Source organism: Oreochromis aureus, linkage group 18, assembly GCF_013358895.1.
Source record: "Oreochromis aureus strain Israel breed Guangdong linkage group 18, ZZ_aureus, whole genome shotgun sequence".
Lineage (NCBI taxonomy): Eukaryota > Metazoa > Chordata > Actinopteri > Cichliformes > Cichlidae > Oreochromis > Oreochromis aureus.
In genome coordinates this window covers 15,627,276-15,642,606 of record NC_052959.1, presented here as the reverse complement: position 1 = coordinate 15,642,606, position 15,331 = coordinate 15,627,276, and the positions used below count along the sequence as shown (strand labels likewise).

The following is a 15,331-nucleotide window of genomic DNA, read 5'->3' as shown; positions in this document are numbered from 1 at the left end:
GACTCCACGTGTTGGGATGTGTGACTTTTTAATTTTTTTTTATACCGTGTTTATCTTTGCCTTGGGATTCCTTACCGAGCATTTTTAATTAGCTCACTTTGTCGATCCGCGCGTAAGCCAGCGAGTGATCTCCGACTAAATCTGTTCATCAGCTGTGACAGCTAGCATCAGGTTTTCCTGCCGTACCTGGCTAATGGCACCCTGTGGATTCTTATCTAGGCCAGCGTCTTACCCATTCAGCCCACATATTCTTTCCTACACAAACTCACAATTATCTATAGTGTTTGTTGGAAAGCCTGAGATATTTTTGGCTGATCTCCTGATCTTGTTTGTGATGATTGTAAACAGAAGTTGCTCTGTGTGTGCGAGTGTGCACACGTGTGTCACTAAGAATAAAACATAAGCGCTCCTCTTGGGTGCTTTCTTTCTTTATTACAACTCAACAAACAGCCAAATCAGTTACATTAAAGAAACATATTTTGTCGCAGCTGTTTGATGATTTTTCTTTCTTCACCTATAGTTCAGTGATGCAAACCGGGCATTTACACATCAGAGTATTTTCTACTTCACTCCAGTGATTAACCAATTAGTAGAAGTCAGTGGTGAACTAGACCTGTCTGACTTTTGATGCTTAATTGTGAACAACACAGCAAAACCTTTACCTCTTATGAGCAAATTGTGTTTTTTGGTGTTGGCCTGTGTATGCGAGGTAATAGTAAAAGGAATCGAAGCGTAGTGGCAAACCAGCAGGTGCTGCTATTCATCTTCTGCACCTACTGACAAACAGTGTTAGTGCTAGTGAAGACGTTTTCCTGAGATCACAGCTCCGTGTTTGTCATTCAGCTGTGTGCAAGCAATATTAAATAATAAAACAAAGCACATTGCCAATTTGAAACTCCTCAGTCAGAGAAAAAGTCTGTAGATGCACGATAATCTGGATTACAGGGTTAAAGAGACATTAAAAAAACAACCTGCAACAACTTCATGTGACATCACAAAAATATGAAGTGACTCAAACATATTTTAAGAGATTTTAATTTTATAAGTAAAAACAAATAGATTTGATATGCTGGATGAAAAAATACATGCCTAAGTGCACTCTTTTATTATTATTTTGTTTTAATATGTCGTGTTTTTTGTTGACTGATTTGATCCTCCTGAGCACAGATTACGCTAGCCTTGCACAAATCCAGTCTTCACAGATTATTTCTTTCAACAGCTCTCAGCTGCAAGGTTTTTGTTTCTCTGCCTCCCTCTAAAATGCTCCATGGGTGTCCTATTCAATTCAAGTCAGCCAACAACTACTGCTGATTTTTGCAGTGTGCTTGGGCTCATGGTCAAATTAGGGGAGAAAAAAATCCCTCCTGCCATTCTTCTTAATGATGGGAGTCATCTTTTTATTCTCTATTTGAACTTGGGTCTATCAAATGAGGCTCCCCGACACTTTTTCTACTCACACAGAGAATGATCCAAACAAAATATCATTATTTTTTTTATGGTTGTAGTTTTGCATTCAATTAAAAAACGAAATTCATTTTGGACTTTTTAGGAGGTTGAATTTACAGAATGTCCCTCACAGCAGCAACCATTGAAAAACCACATCTTATATATAACTGTTACCCTTCTGTTGGTCTGGTACCTTCTCTCACTTTTACGAGAATATAACAGAATTTTTGCAAGATGGCACAACTTTCAGTTAGCTATCATTTAGTGATTTTGATCACTTAGTTTTACTGAGGTATGTAAGGATTCTGCAGAAGGCTAAAATATTTTTCTCTTGAATGCAAGAGAAAAAAAAACATTGATCGCAATGATCAAAGCATTGCAGAATGGGACTTACATGCACGTCTTGGGAGATCAGGTAAAAGTTCATAGGCTCAGTCTTTGCTCAATCAAAGCAAAGTTCAGTACATGAACAGTCAGTTCAACTTGGCAAACAAAACACACGGGCACATGGGAAGTCTAACACGAGGCAAAGAGTGCTGAAATGGTTGGCACATGACTAAGACGATCTGGCAGAGGGCAATGGAAGCACACATAGCTTGAAGGCAAAGAGGAGGGGAGACAGCGGAGCGCTTTAGAGCCGGCCAGGTAAACACATGGGCGGGTCGCACACAAGGGCAAGAAGTGAAGGACCTGAAGTGAGAAATTTAGGGGAATACAAAATATAACAGGGCTAAACAGAGAGTCGGACACAAATGAAATACAAAGTGAGTTAAATGTATCTTAGGAGGTTTTGAAAGACAACAAAAGAAAAAATATTTTGTATGGGATTCACTTAGTTTTTGACATTGGAACAGTGTCTTGGGATATGCTGTAGAGCACACATAAAGGGAAAATTAAACCTTAAGTAGCCTGTGGAGCTTCACAATCTGGCCTGCAAGGTCCTGAAAGGAAAACTAAGCATTAAAAAAAATGAAATGGAAACAGCTTTATGCAGCTAAATATTTCAACAGTTCTCATATGTGATGCATATCAAAATACTGTCAAAACACAGGCTCATATAAATGTGGATTTGTGTTTTTTTAAGCCACCCTGTGCTGTACAGCTGATGGGAGCGCTGGGATATCAATATCCCTTCTAGCCACTGGTGGCAGCACTGAGCCGAAAAGCAGAGGTCCAGAGTAAATCTTTCCCAAATATCATGTCTTCGTTTAATATTAATTTAATTGACTGGAAGATATTCAGCAGGTATTTTGCTGCCTCTGCTTACTTTCCTCAAGATGTCTTTCTATGGTAAGTTATTTGACAGCTAACGGGTGGCTAAATGTTAGCGTGCTAATGTTAGTGTGTTTAGAAGAAGGCTCAGAACAGACAAGTCCCACTAACGTAAAGTCAGCTAACTAAAGCTAGGTTAGTAAAAAGCAAATGCGTGTTTTGAGACGACATATAGACTCACCGCCACTTTATTAGGTACACCTTGTTAGTACTGCCTTGGACCACCCTTTGCTTTCTAAACTGCTTCAGTTCTTCATGGCATAGATTCAAATTATGTAAATTATAGCCTGAGCTAACAGGAGAGGCATCCAGTGTGGGCCTTCTGCTGCTGTAACCCATCTGGTTCAGGGTTGGACATATTTTAGATGGTCTTCGGCCTACCTTGCATATAAGGAGTTGTTACATGAGCGCCTGTCACTTATAACACCGTTTCCCTCATTCTGATGCTCGCTTTGAACTTCAGGTCATCTTGACTAGATGTCTAAATGCATTGAGTTTCTTCCCTGTGATTGGCTCATTTTATATTCTCATCAACAATCAGTTGACCACTTCTACCTATTGAGGTGACCAGTAAATGTGTACATACACACGTATAAGGTGCAAGGTGTTTATTTGGATTTGTTTTTGCTTTTGGAGTTTCATTGACAAAGATCAGTGTTTTGATTTGGTTTGTAAATCTAATTATTCTGCTTTAAATTTAAAGTTCATTCTATGAAAAATAGAATTATGTTGTATTGTTTCATTTCTTTGTTTCATCCCAATGTCTTTGCAACATTGCTTTTTACCAGTCACATGCTTTTCCAATTGTCCTGTCCCGTGCTTGTGGTCATCAAAGAGTTTTCTTCTTCATTTTTACCGTTAGCAGAAATGAAGCTTACAATCACACATAATAAAACCGTTTTTTTGTTTTATAAGAATTGTGTCTGGTTGATATGCACAGTTTAAAGTAATGGACATGTAAACATCAATCACGTTCATGTTTCACAAGCAAAAAAGTACATAAACACATTACACTGCTCCGAAGCACACAAAGAATGTATGCTAAGATGTATTTTCATCTTTTATTCATAGAAAGCCTGCACTGTTTAACAAAAATTTGTCAAAAATTGTAATTTTTAATTAATTGTAATTGATTCTATTTTTTTAGTTCTCTCTGTCTATCTCTCTCTCTCTATATATAATTTTATGTTTTAACTTTTTTCAATGTTAAAATTTTCTACTTTTATATTGCTGTAAGCTTGCCATCATTGTGTTTGTACATATTGAGTGGACAGGATGACCTTCACCTTGAGCTTCGGCGAAATGTCTTTTAAGCATTTGCTCGCATTTAGAAATGAAGCAATTGATTCATTGAAAAAATAATGAAAATAACCTTTAGCTGAAACCCATATCAGCTGAATTGTGACATTTCAGTTCGTTCCCCATTCTGCTTTATTTATTTATTATTCAGCTTCACTTTCTCTTAGAGTAAAAAAAAAAAAAAATTAAATAAAATAAATAATTCTGACTTTCTGAGCAGCATAAAGAGACGTCAGCCACTAGAGGCTGCACTAGCTAAGACACAGATACAAGGATCAATAGTAAGAGAGAGAGAGAGGCACAGGAGTCAGTGGAGAAACAGTAAAAAAAAAAAAAAGAGAGATGGTGGTAGCATGCAGTTCAGCTCAGCAAGAAAGAGTGACAGAGTGAGGAGATAGCGGGGGTGAGCATCGCAGCAACTGACAACCTGAGAGAGAGAGAGAGTCTTAGCTTACTAAAGAGAGAGACAGAGAGAGGGAGAGAGAGGAGTACCACGTTGCCCGTCCTCATATTTCCCTCTGCAGCTGTGTGAAGCAGAATAAGCGGTGGAGAGGAGCGAGCACATCTGAGTCTCGTGGAAACAGCGGGACCCGCGTACCACTTGGCTGAGAGATCGATGCACTTACGCCGAGCCACGCAGAGGGGGTGAGCGGCCCGCAGGACATCCGTGCACTACCAGAGAGGGAGCGAGAGAGTAGCCAAAGGGACGGAGAGAGTGAAGAGAGCAAGAGGGGAGAAGATTACCCAGGGCCAATTTGAAAGCTTTCGGCTTGTCACTCAGAGGAAGGGTGAGTTAACTTGTGCTTGTGTGGAGTGGCAGTACATGTTCTGCAGGTACATTGTGCTTGTGACAAGTGTGTGTGCGTCAGTCCTATATCTTCACCAACGCACAGAGTTTCTGCTGTCCTGTTTCTTTTACCCCCCTCTGTTTTAGTAAAGTGCATCACTGCCAGAGCATGTGCGTTACAGTCTTCTAGGAAGGTGATTAGCTCTGGAACCTCATTATCAATCAAGCCGTTATCACGCCGAGCAGAGAGGAAGACTACAATAGGTTCTTAACGACCCCCCTCTCGCCGGTTTGTGCGTTGTATGAATGCGTGCGTGTGTAGTCGAAGTGCATCTCGGTGTGCTGTTGAAGCCGTTTATCCTACCAGGCAAAGGTGTGCGCCTGAATAGCAGCCACGTGAGCGGTTTAATAAGGGTTATTATAAAAGCTTGCTTTGAGAAAATTAATTAGAGAGCCTGATGCCGTTCAGTGTAATTTGTCACGTCTGTCAGGAAAAGCTGCCGGTTTGTTCATTTATCGTGTCAGTTATGGAAAAAGAAAGCCTCCCCAGAAAACCCAGATTTTTGGGGTGAAATTTCTTGATGATCGTTTAGGAAATTGCTTTCAAACAACAAACAAACTCAATTAACATGAATAAGGGTTAATCTAAAAAATAAAAAAAGACATCTAATAAATTTGAGCTGTGCTGTAATCATATTCCAATATTTTTAAAACTTGGTGAGGTAAATCTTGTTTTCCCAAGCCTGTCATATGCCTGTAGCTCTGTGCCTTCTTGTGGACTGCTGCTTTCTTAGGTTAATTAACTGTCTTTCCAGTTCAGATAATTCAGAGACTTCAAGCTGCACTGACTTATTATTAGACATGGTGACATTTAGAAAATTGGTCCATATATGCACCACCTCTCTCTGCGTTCTCATGTTGTACCTGCCTTGTAAATACCACGCCATGCTCGATCTATCCCGTCATCCATCTGCCAGCGTCTCCGTTCCACTTTGAGTCCCCGTTCCTCTCCCGTTCCCATTCCGCCTCTGCCTCACTGCTATACGGTGAAGGTTATTGCCATATATTGAGTCGGTTTAATTTGTCAAAGTCGTCCAGACATATTGTCCACGGTCGGAACGGGAGGAGAGGTTGGGCGGCTCGTGTCAGTTCGGGAATTGACACGATATTGTACGGAACTTGACAAGAGAGTGACAGAAAAAAAAGAAAGGCAGGTGGAGTTAGAAAAAGGTGGAGAGAAATCTGCTGGTTAGGTTTTCTTGTAGACACAGAAGCTGAGCAGTTCATTTCTGAGGTTTTCTTTTTTTTTTTTCATGACTGTGTGTGTAGGCTGCGAATGGCGAGGCTGGAGGTTATCTGTCTTTGGATTCATCATTTCTCGCACTGAGCTTGGCTTTCCTTCTCTCCCATGTGGGTCCAGTGTCATTAAGCTGAGACACCAAATCTGAGAGATCACTCTCTGTCTCCCTCTCTCTCCCACCCTCTTTTCTTTCTCTCCCTCCCCCTTGTTGCACTGGACTCCCTCTGTCTTTGCCTCACGCTGGCTCTTTATCTGTTCATTACTCACTCTGTCTCTCTCTGTGTCTCACAAACACAAACACACACACACACACACATATATATTCAGAAAACACACACACACGGAGGAGGCATCTGTACAAGTGAAAATGCATTTGTGGAAACTGATGCTCATAAAACATGCATCCTTCATTTAATGTAGAATGAGCGTACAGAAATTGTGGAAGTGGAGCTCAAATTAAAAACAGATTACTATACCCGGCCTCTAGTTTTGGACTTTTGCAATCTATAACAGTGGATTTGGAGGATTTCACTAGGGCACTCATTACAGCTAGAGTTATATCTGCCAGATTAATGGAGACGCAATAGCTGAAGTACAAATGCAGAAGTGCACAAATGGTTTCCGCATTTGTTTTTTCGTATTTGCCAAGAGTCTGTTTCCGTGTCTAGAGGTCCAATTTCAAATGCAAATTGTTTCCATAAATTGCTTAAGAAGCAGGTGGTATTTGTTAAATTTTTCTCTCACGTTCCCTCTGTGTTGGGATTATGTTCACAATCTTCCTTTCTCTGTTTCCAGATCATTCACATTTATTCGAGTGCCAATGGGCAGCCGAACAAGATTGCAATCGTCTGTGTGCTAATTAATAATTTACATAATACTTCATTCTGGGAGAATTTTATTTTCCTCTGCGCCAGCGTTAATTGTGTTAGCTAAGCTACCGTCATTACTTATCATTAGGAAGACAGTTAAATGTGCACATATCCAGCTCTCATTATCGGGCGAATCATCCATCAGAAGCCGCACAGATTTAAACACAGTAGCAGGAATGAAACCGCACAACGGGGACACAAATCTTTAACCATTTGTTCTTCTGTTAGTTGGAGTTCAAGCGCCTACATCATTCGCGTAAGTAGTTTCTCTTCTTGTTTGGTAATTAGATTAGTGTTATTGTGGTTTAGAAACAAGCACCTTCACATGAACACAGTTCTTCTCATTGTCAAGTTTTGCACGTTGTTCATTTTTGCCTGGACTATTTTTACATCACACACTTTGTACAGCGCACAGTATTTAAAAGCTTAGGAGAAATCTCTGTGGAAATAAAGAATTTCCTTTCCTTTCACCCGTGGTTCATCATTCGAAGAATCACCTCAGTGGCCTCCTGCACTATCATCTAAGTCTGTGTGATGAATCCTGAATGGAGGGCTCTGATTTATGTTTCCAAGGTGGAGGAGTCAGCAGCAGACAACAGCTCTTCCTTTCTTCCTTTCTTTTGCTTTTCTTCACTTACCATTCACCTCACGGGATGATTCTTTGGCTAAGGGACACCCAAATAAACGGACGCATGTAGTTGAGGGATGTGGATCTCGTACCAAATTGTCATGCCAGAATTATTCTGTACATTGATGTGAAAACAGCCAAAACTGGAGATGAAATGTAAATAAAAGCACATTATCATATCATCTCATCTCATCGTTGGGTAGTCTAAACTTCTTACGAGCACCCAAGGAGGGGTTATTTAGGTGACTTTGGCGTCATGTGGTTGTTGGTGCCAGACTTGAGTGGTGTGAATATTTCAGAAACTGCTGATCAGTTCTCTGGATGAAAATGTCTTGCTAATGCCAGAGGTCATAGGTCAGATACTGCTTTTCAGAGCCACTCATCACAACCACAGTTTGCAGAAGAGCATCTCTGAAGACGCAGCCTACAGATCTGATGCAACTGATGCTATCAGGTCAACATGAACCAAAATCTCTGAGGAATATTTTCAGCTCTTTTGGTGAATCAGTGTGTCAGTCATCAGTGCCATGAAAAATTAAGGCGGTTCTGAAGGCAAAAGGAGGGCCAACTCAGTGCAAGCTACGTCAGTTTTTAATTCTACCACTCAAACATTGCACCGCATTTTGTCAGCTTCATTACCTCGTGGTTGAATATCGTGCGGCTGCCATGTTGTTATGGGGCATCCACATCTCCTAATACATGTTTATACAGGCAGGAGGTCTGCCCATTATTATGATTTATTATTATTCCTGATTTCCCATTTCGTTCTAATGAAATTTTTTTGATGCGCTTGTACATAATAATCCATCCAGCCTCTGCTTTAAACCAGTGCCAGACGTGTACCTGTCTGTCTGCATCAGTCTCCCCCGCATCACCACCACACACAAACACACTCAGTGCTTGTGTGTGCGTGCTCAGTAGCGAGGCTGCGTCCAACAGAGTTGAGAGCAGGGAGTTGTCTTCATTGTTAGATAAATATTAGCAAAATAATCGATGACAAAAGACATTAAGAATGCCATTGATTGCAGAGAAATGGGACAACTCATTAGACGGATTACTTGGGAAAACACAGCTGACAGCAACTTCACAGTTGCGCCGTAAGCATGAAAAAGTTCACTGAAAATGCTGAATGTTCAATACGGAGACATTTGTGGGCTTTGTAGTCCTGATTTCTTGGTGGGTGGTGGTGTCCAGACTACAGACACTATGAGCTGTGAAAGACAAGCTGGCTACAGTTTGTCTGAACAACCCTCTTTATTTAAGAACCGCGCAGCAGGACAGTATTTTTACCCCACTCCCTGCAGCACCTGTCACACTCACATCTGTCCCTCCGTTATCAGCAGCAGGTAGACACTCACCGATAAGTAGGCTGTAAAAATGCTGTAATTAATAATTTTATGATTATTTATAAGATAACTTGTATATAATGTTGCATAACTTGATAAGCAAGATAGATTTCTATCAAGTTTTGTAATGAAAATAACCAAGAATATAATGGATACGATAATTAACTCCTTAATAAATTGACAAATAAATGCAACATCTTTGTTTACATTGTATAAACCTTTCCAACATCTATAAGTTAACCCTTATTTATTTGTTTTGTTTTTTTCAGTATTAATAGATGTTTACAGACTGTTGAGATTGAAATTCACAGGAAGCTGCACCTTTGTTTTAACTACTGTTTTTTTTTTTTTAATTGGGTAGGCAGACTCACAGAAATATGCACTCATTAAGATCAGTGTATATGATGAGATTCTTGGTGGCAGATTCCCCAGGCGCGTTACTTTTCCGCACTCATTTGCTCCTCCGTGTTGCTGTGGAATTCAGTCACATATAGCATTCAGGTTTGCCTGCCCAGCTGTGGGCGCCGTGTCCTCCAGCTCTGTTCTAGTGGTGTACCCTTATGGAGAACAATAGTGTAAGTGCTCGCGAAGGCAGTACAAATATGCTGTTTTTGTAAAACCCTTTAAAAACAAGGTCAGTTAGCATAATGATGTTAAATTAAATAGTACGTATTGAGTTTTTTGGCCCTGGTCCAGATCTGGAGTCTAATCTGACTCATTGCAATCGTGTTTGTTTCTTTTTCCCTCATAAAGGCTGTCTGAATGAACACAGTCAATGACTTCATTGGATTTCACCACACAGAGCAAAGTTTCATTTGATTACACAAGGCTAATTAGCTGATATGCTACCAGTGATGTTCATCATGATAACTGGTGAAATCATTGGCTACAAATACAGTGATGTGAAAAACAATGTTGTGGAGGAGTTTTCACCCACTCTTCTTAACAATGTTGCTTCAGTTCAGTGAAGTTTGTGGACATTCGTTTATCAGCGGCTCTCTTAAGGTCCCGCCTCAGCATTTCAGCCAGATTGAGGTCTGGACGTTGACTGGACAGCATCTTTTCCTTTTTCAGCCATTATGTTGTAGATTTGCTGCTTTGCTTGGGTTCATTGTCCTGTTGCATGACCCAGTTTGGGCCAAGCTTTAGCTGTTAGACAGATGACCTCACGTTTGACTCTACAATACTTTGGTATTCACAGGAGTTCATGTTCGACTCGATGACTTCCTAGTATCCAGGTCCTTTGGATGCCCAAATCATCAACCCTCCACTGCAATACTTGACTGTTGGCGCAAACTGCACAAATATGCCATGTTGTGTTTTTGCCATGTGGTGGCGTGCATCATAAGCAGATATCTGCACTTCAGTCTTGTCCGTCCAAAGGACATTGTTCCAGAAGCCTTGGGGTTTGTTCAGATGCAGCTCAGCACAAGTCATGCTGCCATGTTCTTTTTAGAGAGATGAGGCTTTCTTATGGCAACCCTTCCAAACAAAGCGTACTTGTTTAGCTTTTTTCTAATTGTACTCTCATGAACTTTGATATTTAACATGCTAAATGTAGAGTCTGAGATGTGGCTTATTAGTTTTTAGCAGTTTCTCTGAGCATTACACGGTCTGACCTTGGGTTGAATTTGTTGAAACGTCCACTCCTGGGAAGATTGTGTCAATGTGTTAACACCCACCGAATGCTGCAGACCAGCAAACTGCCCAAATGTCTGCTCTTGTAGAGGTTTTCACACATGCTGACGATCAGTTATTTGATTAGCAAGTTTCTGGCTGCGACTTGCCCTCTTAATTCCTATGGAAGCAGTAAAGGTGTACTTGGTTTTTCACCATAGCAGGAATAGTAGCTCCTGCGTTTTGGCTCAGTTTTTGTTAAATAAATAATGTCACAGTATATTATGTCCTCTGTTGTAGATCATCTTTGGCTGTATTTATGTAATTCTAACCCTGCTAAGGATCAGATCATTTTTTTAAATTGATTAATACAAAACAACAACATTAGAATAGAAAAAAAGGTGTCCTTTTTTAAACTGCTAGAAGCTGCTACATGAGTGTTGTGTGCAGACTGGAATACAATTACAGAAGAGATAAAAAACACATTTGTTACCAATCAATTGTGCTTATGTATTTTGCCAATCTAACAACCCAGCTCTTTTATTTCAGCGATTCAGAAACATTCACATGCTCCTGTGTTCCATGACAGTGCTTTTCATCATGCAATAATGAAAACGGGTTTGCCAGCACAGTTCCTTGGTTTTCCAGAAGCATCTTCAAACTGCTGTTCATTTCATTTTGCTGAGATTTAATTGATTTGCTTAAGGCTGCACAACCCTATCTGGGATTATTTTGTAGTCAAAACGTATCTTTACTGTGTACTAACGAAGGCTGAGGCTGTTTAAGTAAACGCTGGAGACCATTCCAACAGTGAGCATCACATCTCTACACTGTTGATTTCTCAACCACAAAGCACTTTATTAACAGAGAACGGGTGAATGTGCCAATTATGCTAATCTTATCAAGACACTTGTCTGTTTGACTGCCTTGAGTCTCAAACAGCAGAGTCTGTGAGCATTCTCAAGGAAAAAATAATAGACCGAAGGGCCGACGAAGCCGAAAGGTTTTTCGGCAAGATGTTCAAATTTCACATACTCTAAATAGTATGCAGAGGTTAGATTTTGTACGAAGGCATCTCTTTCCTGTATTTGGAACCATTGAGGAACTATTTTTAAACCCAGGAATATAGCCAATCAGTGGACTGTGCCGTAAATGTGGTCGGAAGTGCTTAAAAACTGTATATCACATATGATTTACGGGGCAGGACGGAACTTGGATTGGTTTTTGAGCTTGGCGTTGTGTGCGGCTTCAGTTTTACAGTGTGTCAAACAGCAATTGAAGAGATGGAAAGCGACAAAGCTGATAGGATCATAAAATGTGTGGAGGAATGTGAACTGCCCACTTGAAATAATGTGCGTAAGATATGAGAGCTTTACACCGGAGCCCTTTTTTCCTCGCCTTTCCGTCCCGAACCTGTGAGGCAAATTTCCCAAATGGGATGACACAGCTGAACTGATAAGCCTCTGATTTATATTGTATCGTGGAGTGCTGTATGGACATTATCACCTCTGTCTTTATTTTCAATCTGCGAAATAGCGGGGCGAAAATGGCTTCTTTTGCCACCGTGCTTTAAATCCAAACAGTTCAGAGTTCAGCTGAGTGCACTTGTTGGGTAAGTATCGCTGTTTTCAGGATCTGTGGCATGTGGTGTTACATTATGAAGTACCTTCCGCAGCCAGCATGTGTTATATCTTTTTTACAAGTGCCCGCCTTATGAATCTTGTGGGGATATGCTTGAGAGGTTTTATTTTTATCCTCCTTCTTGCAGTCCTCCCCAGCGTTTGGAGTAGCTGGGCAGGCCACGTTAATGATCCTCATTAGCCAAGGAGCTTGAATCCAAACTGGAATTCTTCCACTTCAACTGCTACTTAACATTTGGTGTTCTTCTCCCTGTACTGTCTGCCTTTCTCACTATCTCTCTCTCTCTCTCCGTCTGACTTTGCTTCTTCACTTCCTCCTCCTTCTGCAGCAGCATCGTTTCTTTTCCTCCCTCATTGTCTCGTTCTGTCTCTCTCGCTCTCCTCCTTTTCCCACATCGCTGTCTGCACTGGGAAATAATCCATAAAGGTCTTCCATCTCTTTCAACCTCTTCTTCAAACGTATTTTTTCAAGATATTTACTGCACGGTGCAATTCCCTGGATGCAGGTGTGTACCTGTGTGCTGATGCTGTAGCTGCTGTGAGTGATCATGTATGAGTACATAGCTGAAAAAAAGGGAAGTGTTCCAAATGACCTCTGATACTAGTTGCTTTTTCTCCCCTACTGTGAAGTAAAAAGCTTAAAGTTCAGGCGTGAGCCCCCTCCAGGCAGCCTGTGAAGGATGTTCGGATATATAAACATATCGGCTCAAGAGACACCTTTAGCTAAAGGGTAAATATGCTCTGGCTCTGTTTATACAACAGCTGTGCTGTGGTGAGAGGCAAACTTTTGATGCTGCTGTTTGATATCTGCACTCGTACCGTCCAAGCTTCCATACGGCACCATTTTGATACTTATTTAAATGCGCTGCCTTAATATAATCTTTACTTAGGAAGGAAAGTCGCACTGCTCACCAGGGGGGAATAAATGTCCCCTAAAATGTGCCCTGAATGCATGAATTCTGGTTCTGCTGTGTTGAATGAGCAATTTTGGAGAATTTGATAGAGGCAAAAATAAGGTTAAAGACTAACAATTCTGCAGAAGTTAGCTATGTTGCCTCAGCTGTGAAGCATGCAGATCTCTTCAAATGTGACATTAAGCCTTTTTGGAACATGTGTACTTTACACTTGTACTGAAAACCGCTCAGCTGGTACAGTAGTATTGCAGCAAAGATCATAAAACTTCGACATCGAAAGAAAAATCCTCTCATCTAGTATTCATTACTTGGGCAACTAAATGACATGATCAGACTATGAATTAGTATTAGAGTTCTGATAATAGCCTTAATGAATATTTAAATTGATTTTAAATGAGATGGTTCATACTGCATGCTGTCTTCTCTCCTTGTAATTAACCTGTCAAATTGATAGCCTAAAAACAAACAAAGTCTACTAATAAGCTGTAAACTTGGCTCAGAAAAGATATATCTTCCTTATATTTCGGTTGGACGATAGCCTGGTATTTTTATTTTCAGTATGTTTGGAAGAAGCAAACTCTGGTGTGAGTAAAGATGTCTTTTTGATGTTTGAAGTACATCATCCAGTGTGTCGGTTTGGAGTAAGAAAACGAGAGCGTAGCGTGGAAAGCCTTGCAGCCAGTGCTGTTTTTAAATCTGTTGAGGCGAGTCCAGCTCAAGTTTATAAAGTCATTTGAGACGTGTCCAAGTCAAGCAAAGCCAAGTTTTCATAAGCATAATGGAAATCTGCTTTAACTTTGAATATTTTCCTTATAAAGTTGCGACGATAGTTGATTGCATAGTTTGAACCTGTTTCCAAATGGCATACGGTGTAAGACACGAGAATGCAATGATTTGCATTTCATTTAACGCTTGTGTTCAACTGAAAATAATGTAAAAAAGATGTTAAAAAGGATTTTTTTTAATTAAAACAAAATTTGAACAGGGATGTGTGTGCATCTCTTCTTGTAGGATAAATCTAAACATTTGGGAGCTGAAGAGACCAGTTGCCGTGTTTCCCTGGATTTTTGCTAGATTTAGTCATAGTGCTTCTAATGTATTACATTGGACAAAGGCTGATATATCAGCTGATATTAGCTATGCGCAATCTGTTGGTATCTGCATTTGTAAGTGCTAATAAATTAAAAATTTAAAAGCAAAAAAGATACGGGAGAAACACCGTTCAACCAGTAAGTCCAAGAAAGAGTTGGGCAGAGCATAAGTTGGTAATCCACGACTTCTTGTGACAATAAATCAAGATTCTTTTTAAATTTCATAGGCACAGATTATCTTAGTAAGAACTCCTAAATAACTGCACATAACAAATGTTAGGGAAATCTGTTTATGTTTTGAGTGTCAAAAAGAGAAAAAAATACCTGATATATCAGACTTTTAAATCCCCAAATACTGGTATTAGTCTTAAAAATCCACTCAGTCAGGCTTAATGTAGCATCATGGCCGCTGGCTTCAGAACTGTGGCCTGAGGAGAACACAACATTCATGATTTCCAGAAAAAACAAAAATACAGTTTGAATTTGTCAGAGCAGAGGACAATTTCACACTTGACCTCGGCCTATCCACTGTCATCAGGCTTGCTTTTTAGGAATTTTTGGGTTTTAGTTGTGATACTTGAAGGTCTGACCATTCGAGAATGTAAAGTGCCCAGAGATCAATCCTGGTTATGAATTGCACGATCGAGTTTTAACTGGAATTTGTGGCTCCAGCGGTGAAATGCGTTCAATGACAAATGGTCTTTAGAGATGTTCCTGAGCCGATGCTGTGATTTCTACCACATAATTGGACTGTTTTTAATCCAGTGTCACCCTACGGCTAGAAGATAATGACCGTTCAGGATTTTTAGCTGCCTCTCTTGGGTGCAGACATGTCTTTGGATTCTCTGAATATTTTTAGTGATATTTTGTACCAGATGAAAAAAGATGAAATTCCTAAATATTTCTGTTATTCTTAGAAATATTTTTATTAACTTGAATTAACTGCCTTCTATCACAGAGTTGTAAATGCCTCACAGTCACTCCTTCTGAAAGACTCACAGTCATGTTATCAGCGATAGGTCCCTCCGGTCTATCTCAGCTTTTTTTTTGACACGTGTTGCTAACATCACCTTCAAAATTGAACACAACCAAGTAAATTTTGTGCCATTTTCAATTAAAAAT

General features: G+C 40.1%; 1 protein-coding gene and 1 long non-coding RNA gene across 3 annotated transcripts in view; one reads left to right on the top strand and one right to left on the bottom strand.

Annotated features, from left to right (window-relative positions):
* Positions 1-420: 420 nt before the first annotated feature.
* Positions 421-3,186, bottom strand: LOC120434116. The gene is made up of 3 exons (XR_005608953.1): positions 2,900-3,186; positions 2,346-2,387; positions 421-2,136 (listed from the first exon to the last, which is right to left on the bottom strand). It is a non-coding gene; the product is annotated as an uncharacterized LOC120434116 (long non-coding RNA).
* tnr (tenascin R (restrictin, janusin)) overlaps positions 2,618-15,331 on the top strand; it is a 200,296-nt gene continuing 187,582 nt past the window's right edge. For both annotated transcript variants that reach the window (XM_039601635.1, XM_039601636.1), the window contains exons 1-2: positions 2,618-2,736; positions 4,542-4,805. The gene's annotated coding sequence lies outside the window, so the exon portion shown is untranslated. The remainder of the gene's footprint in view (positions 2,737-4,541; positions 4,806-15,331) is intronic.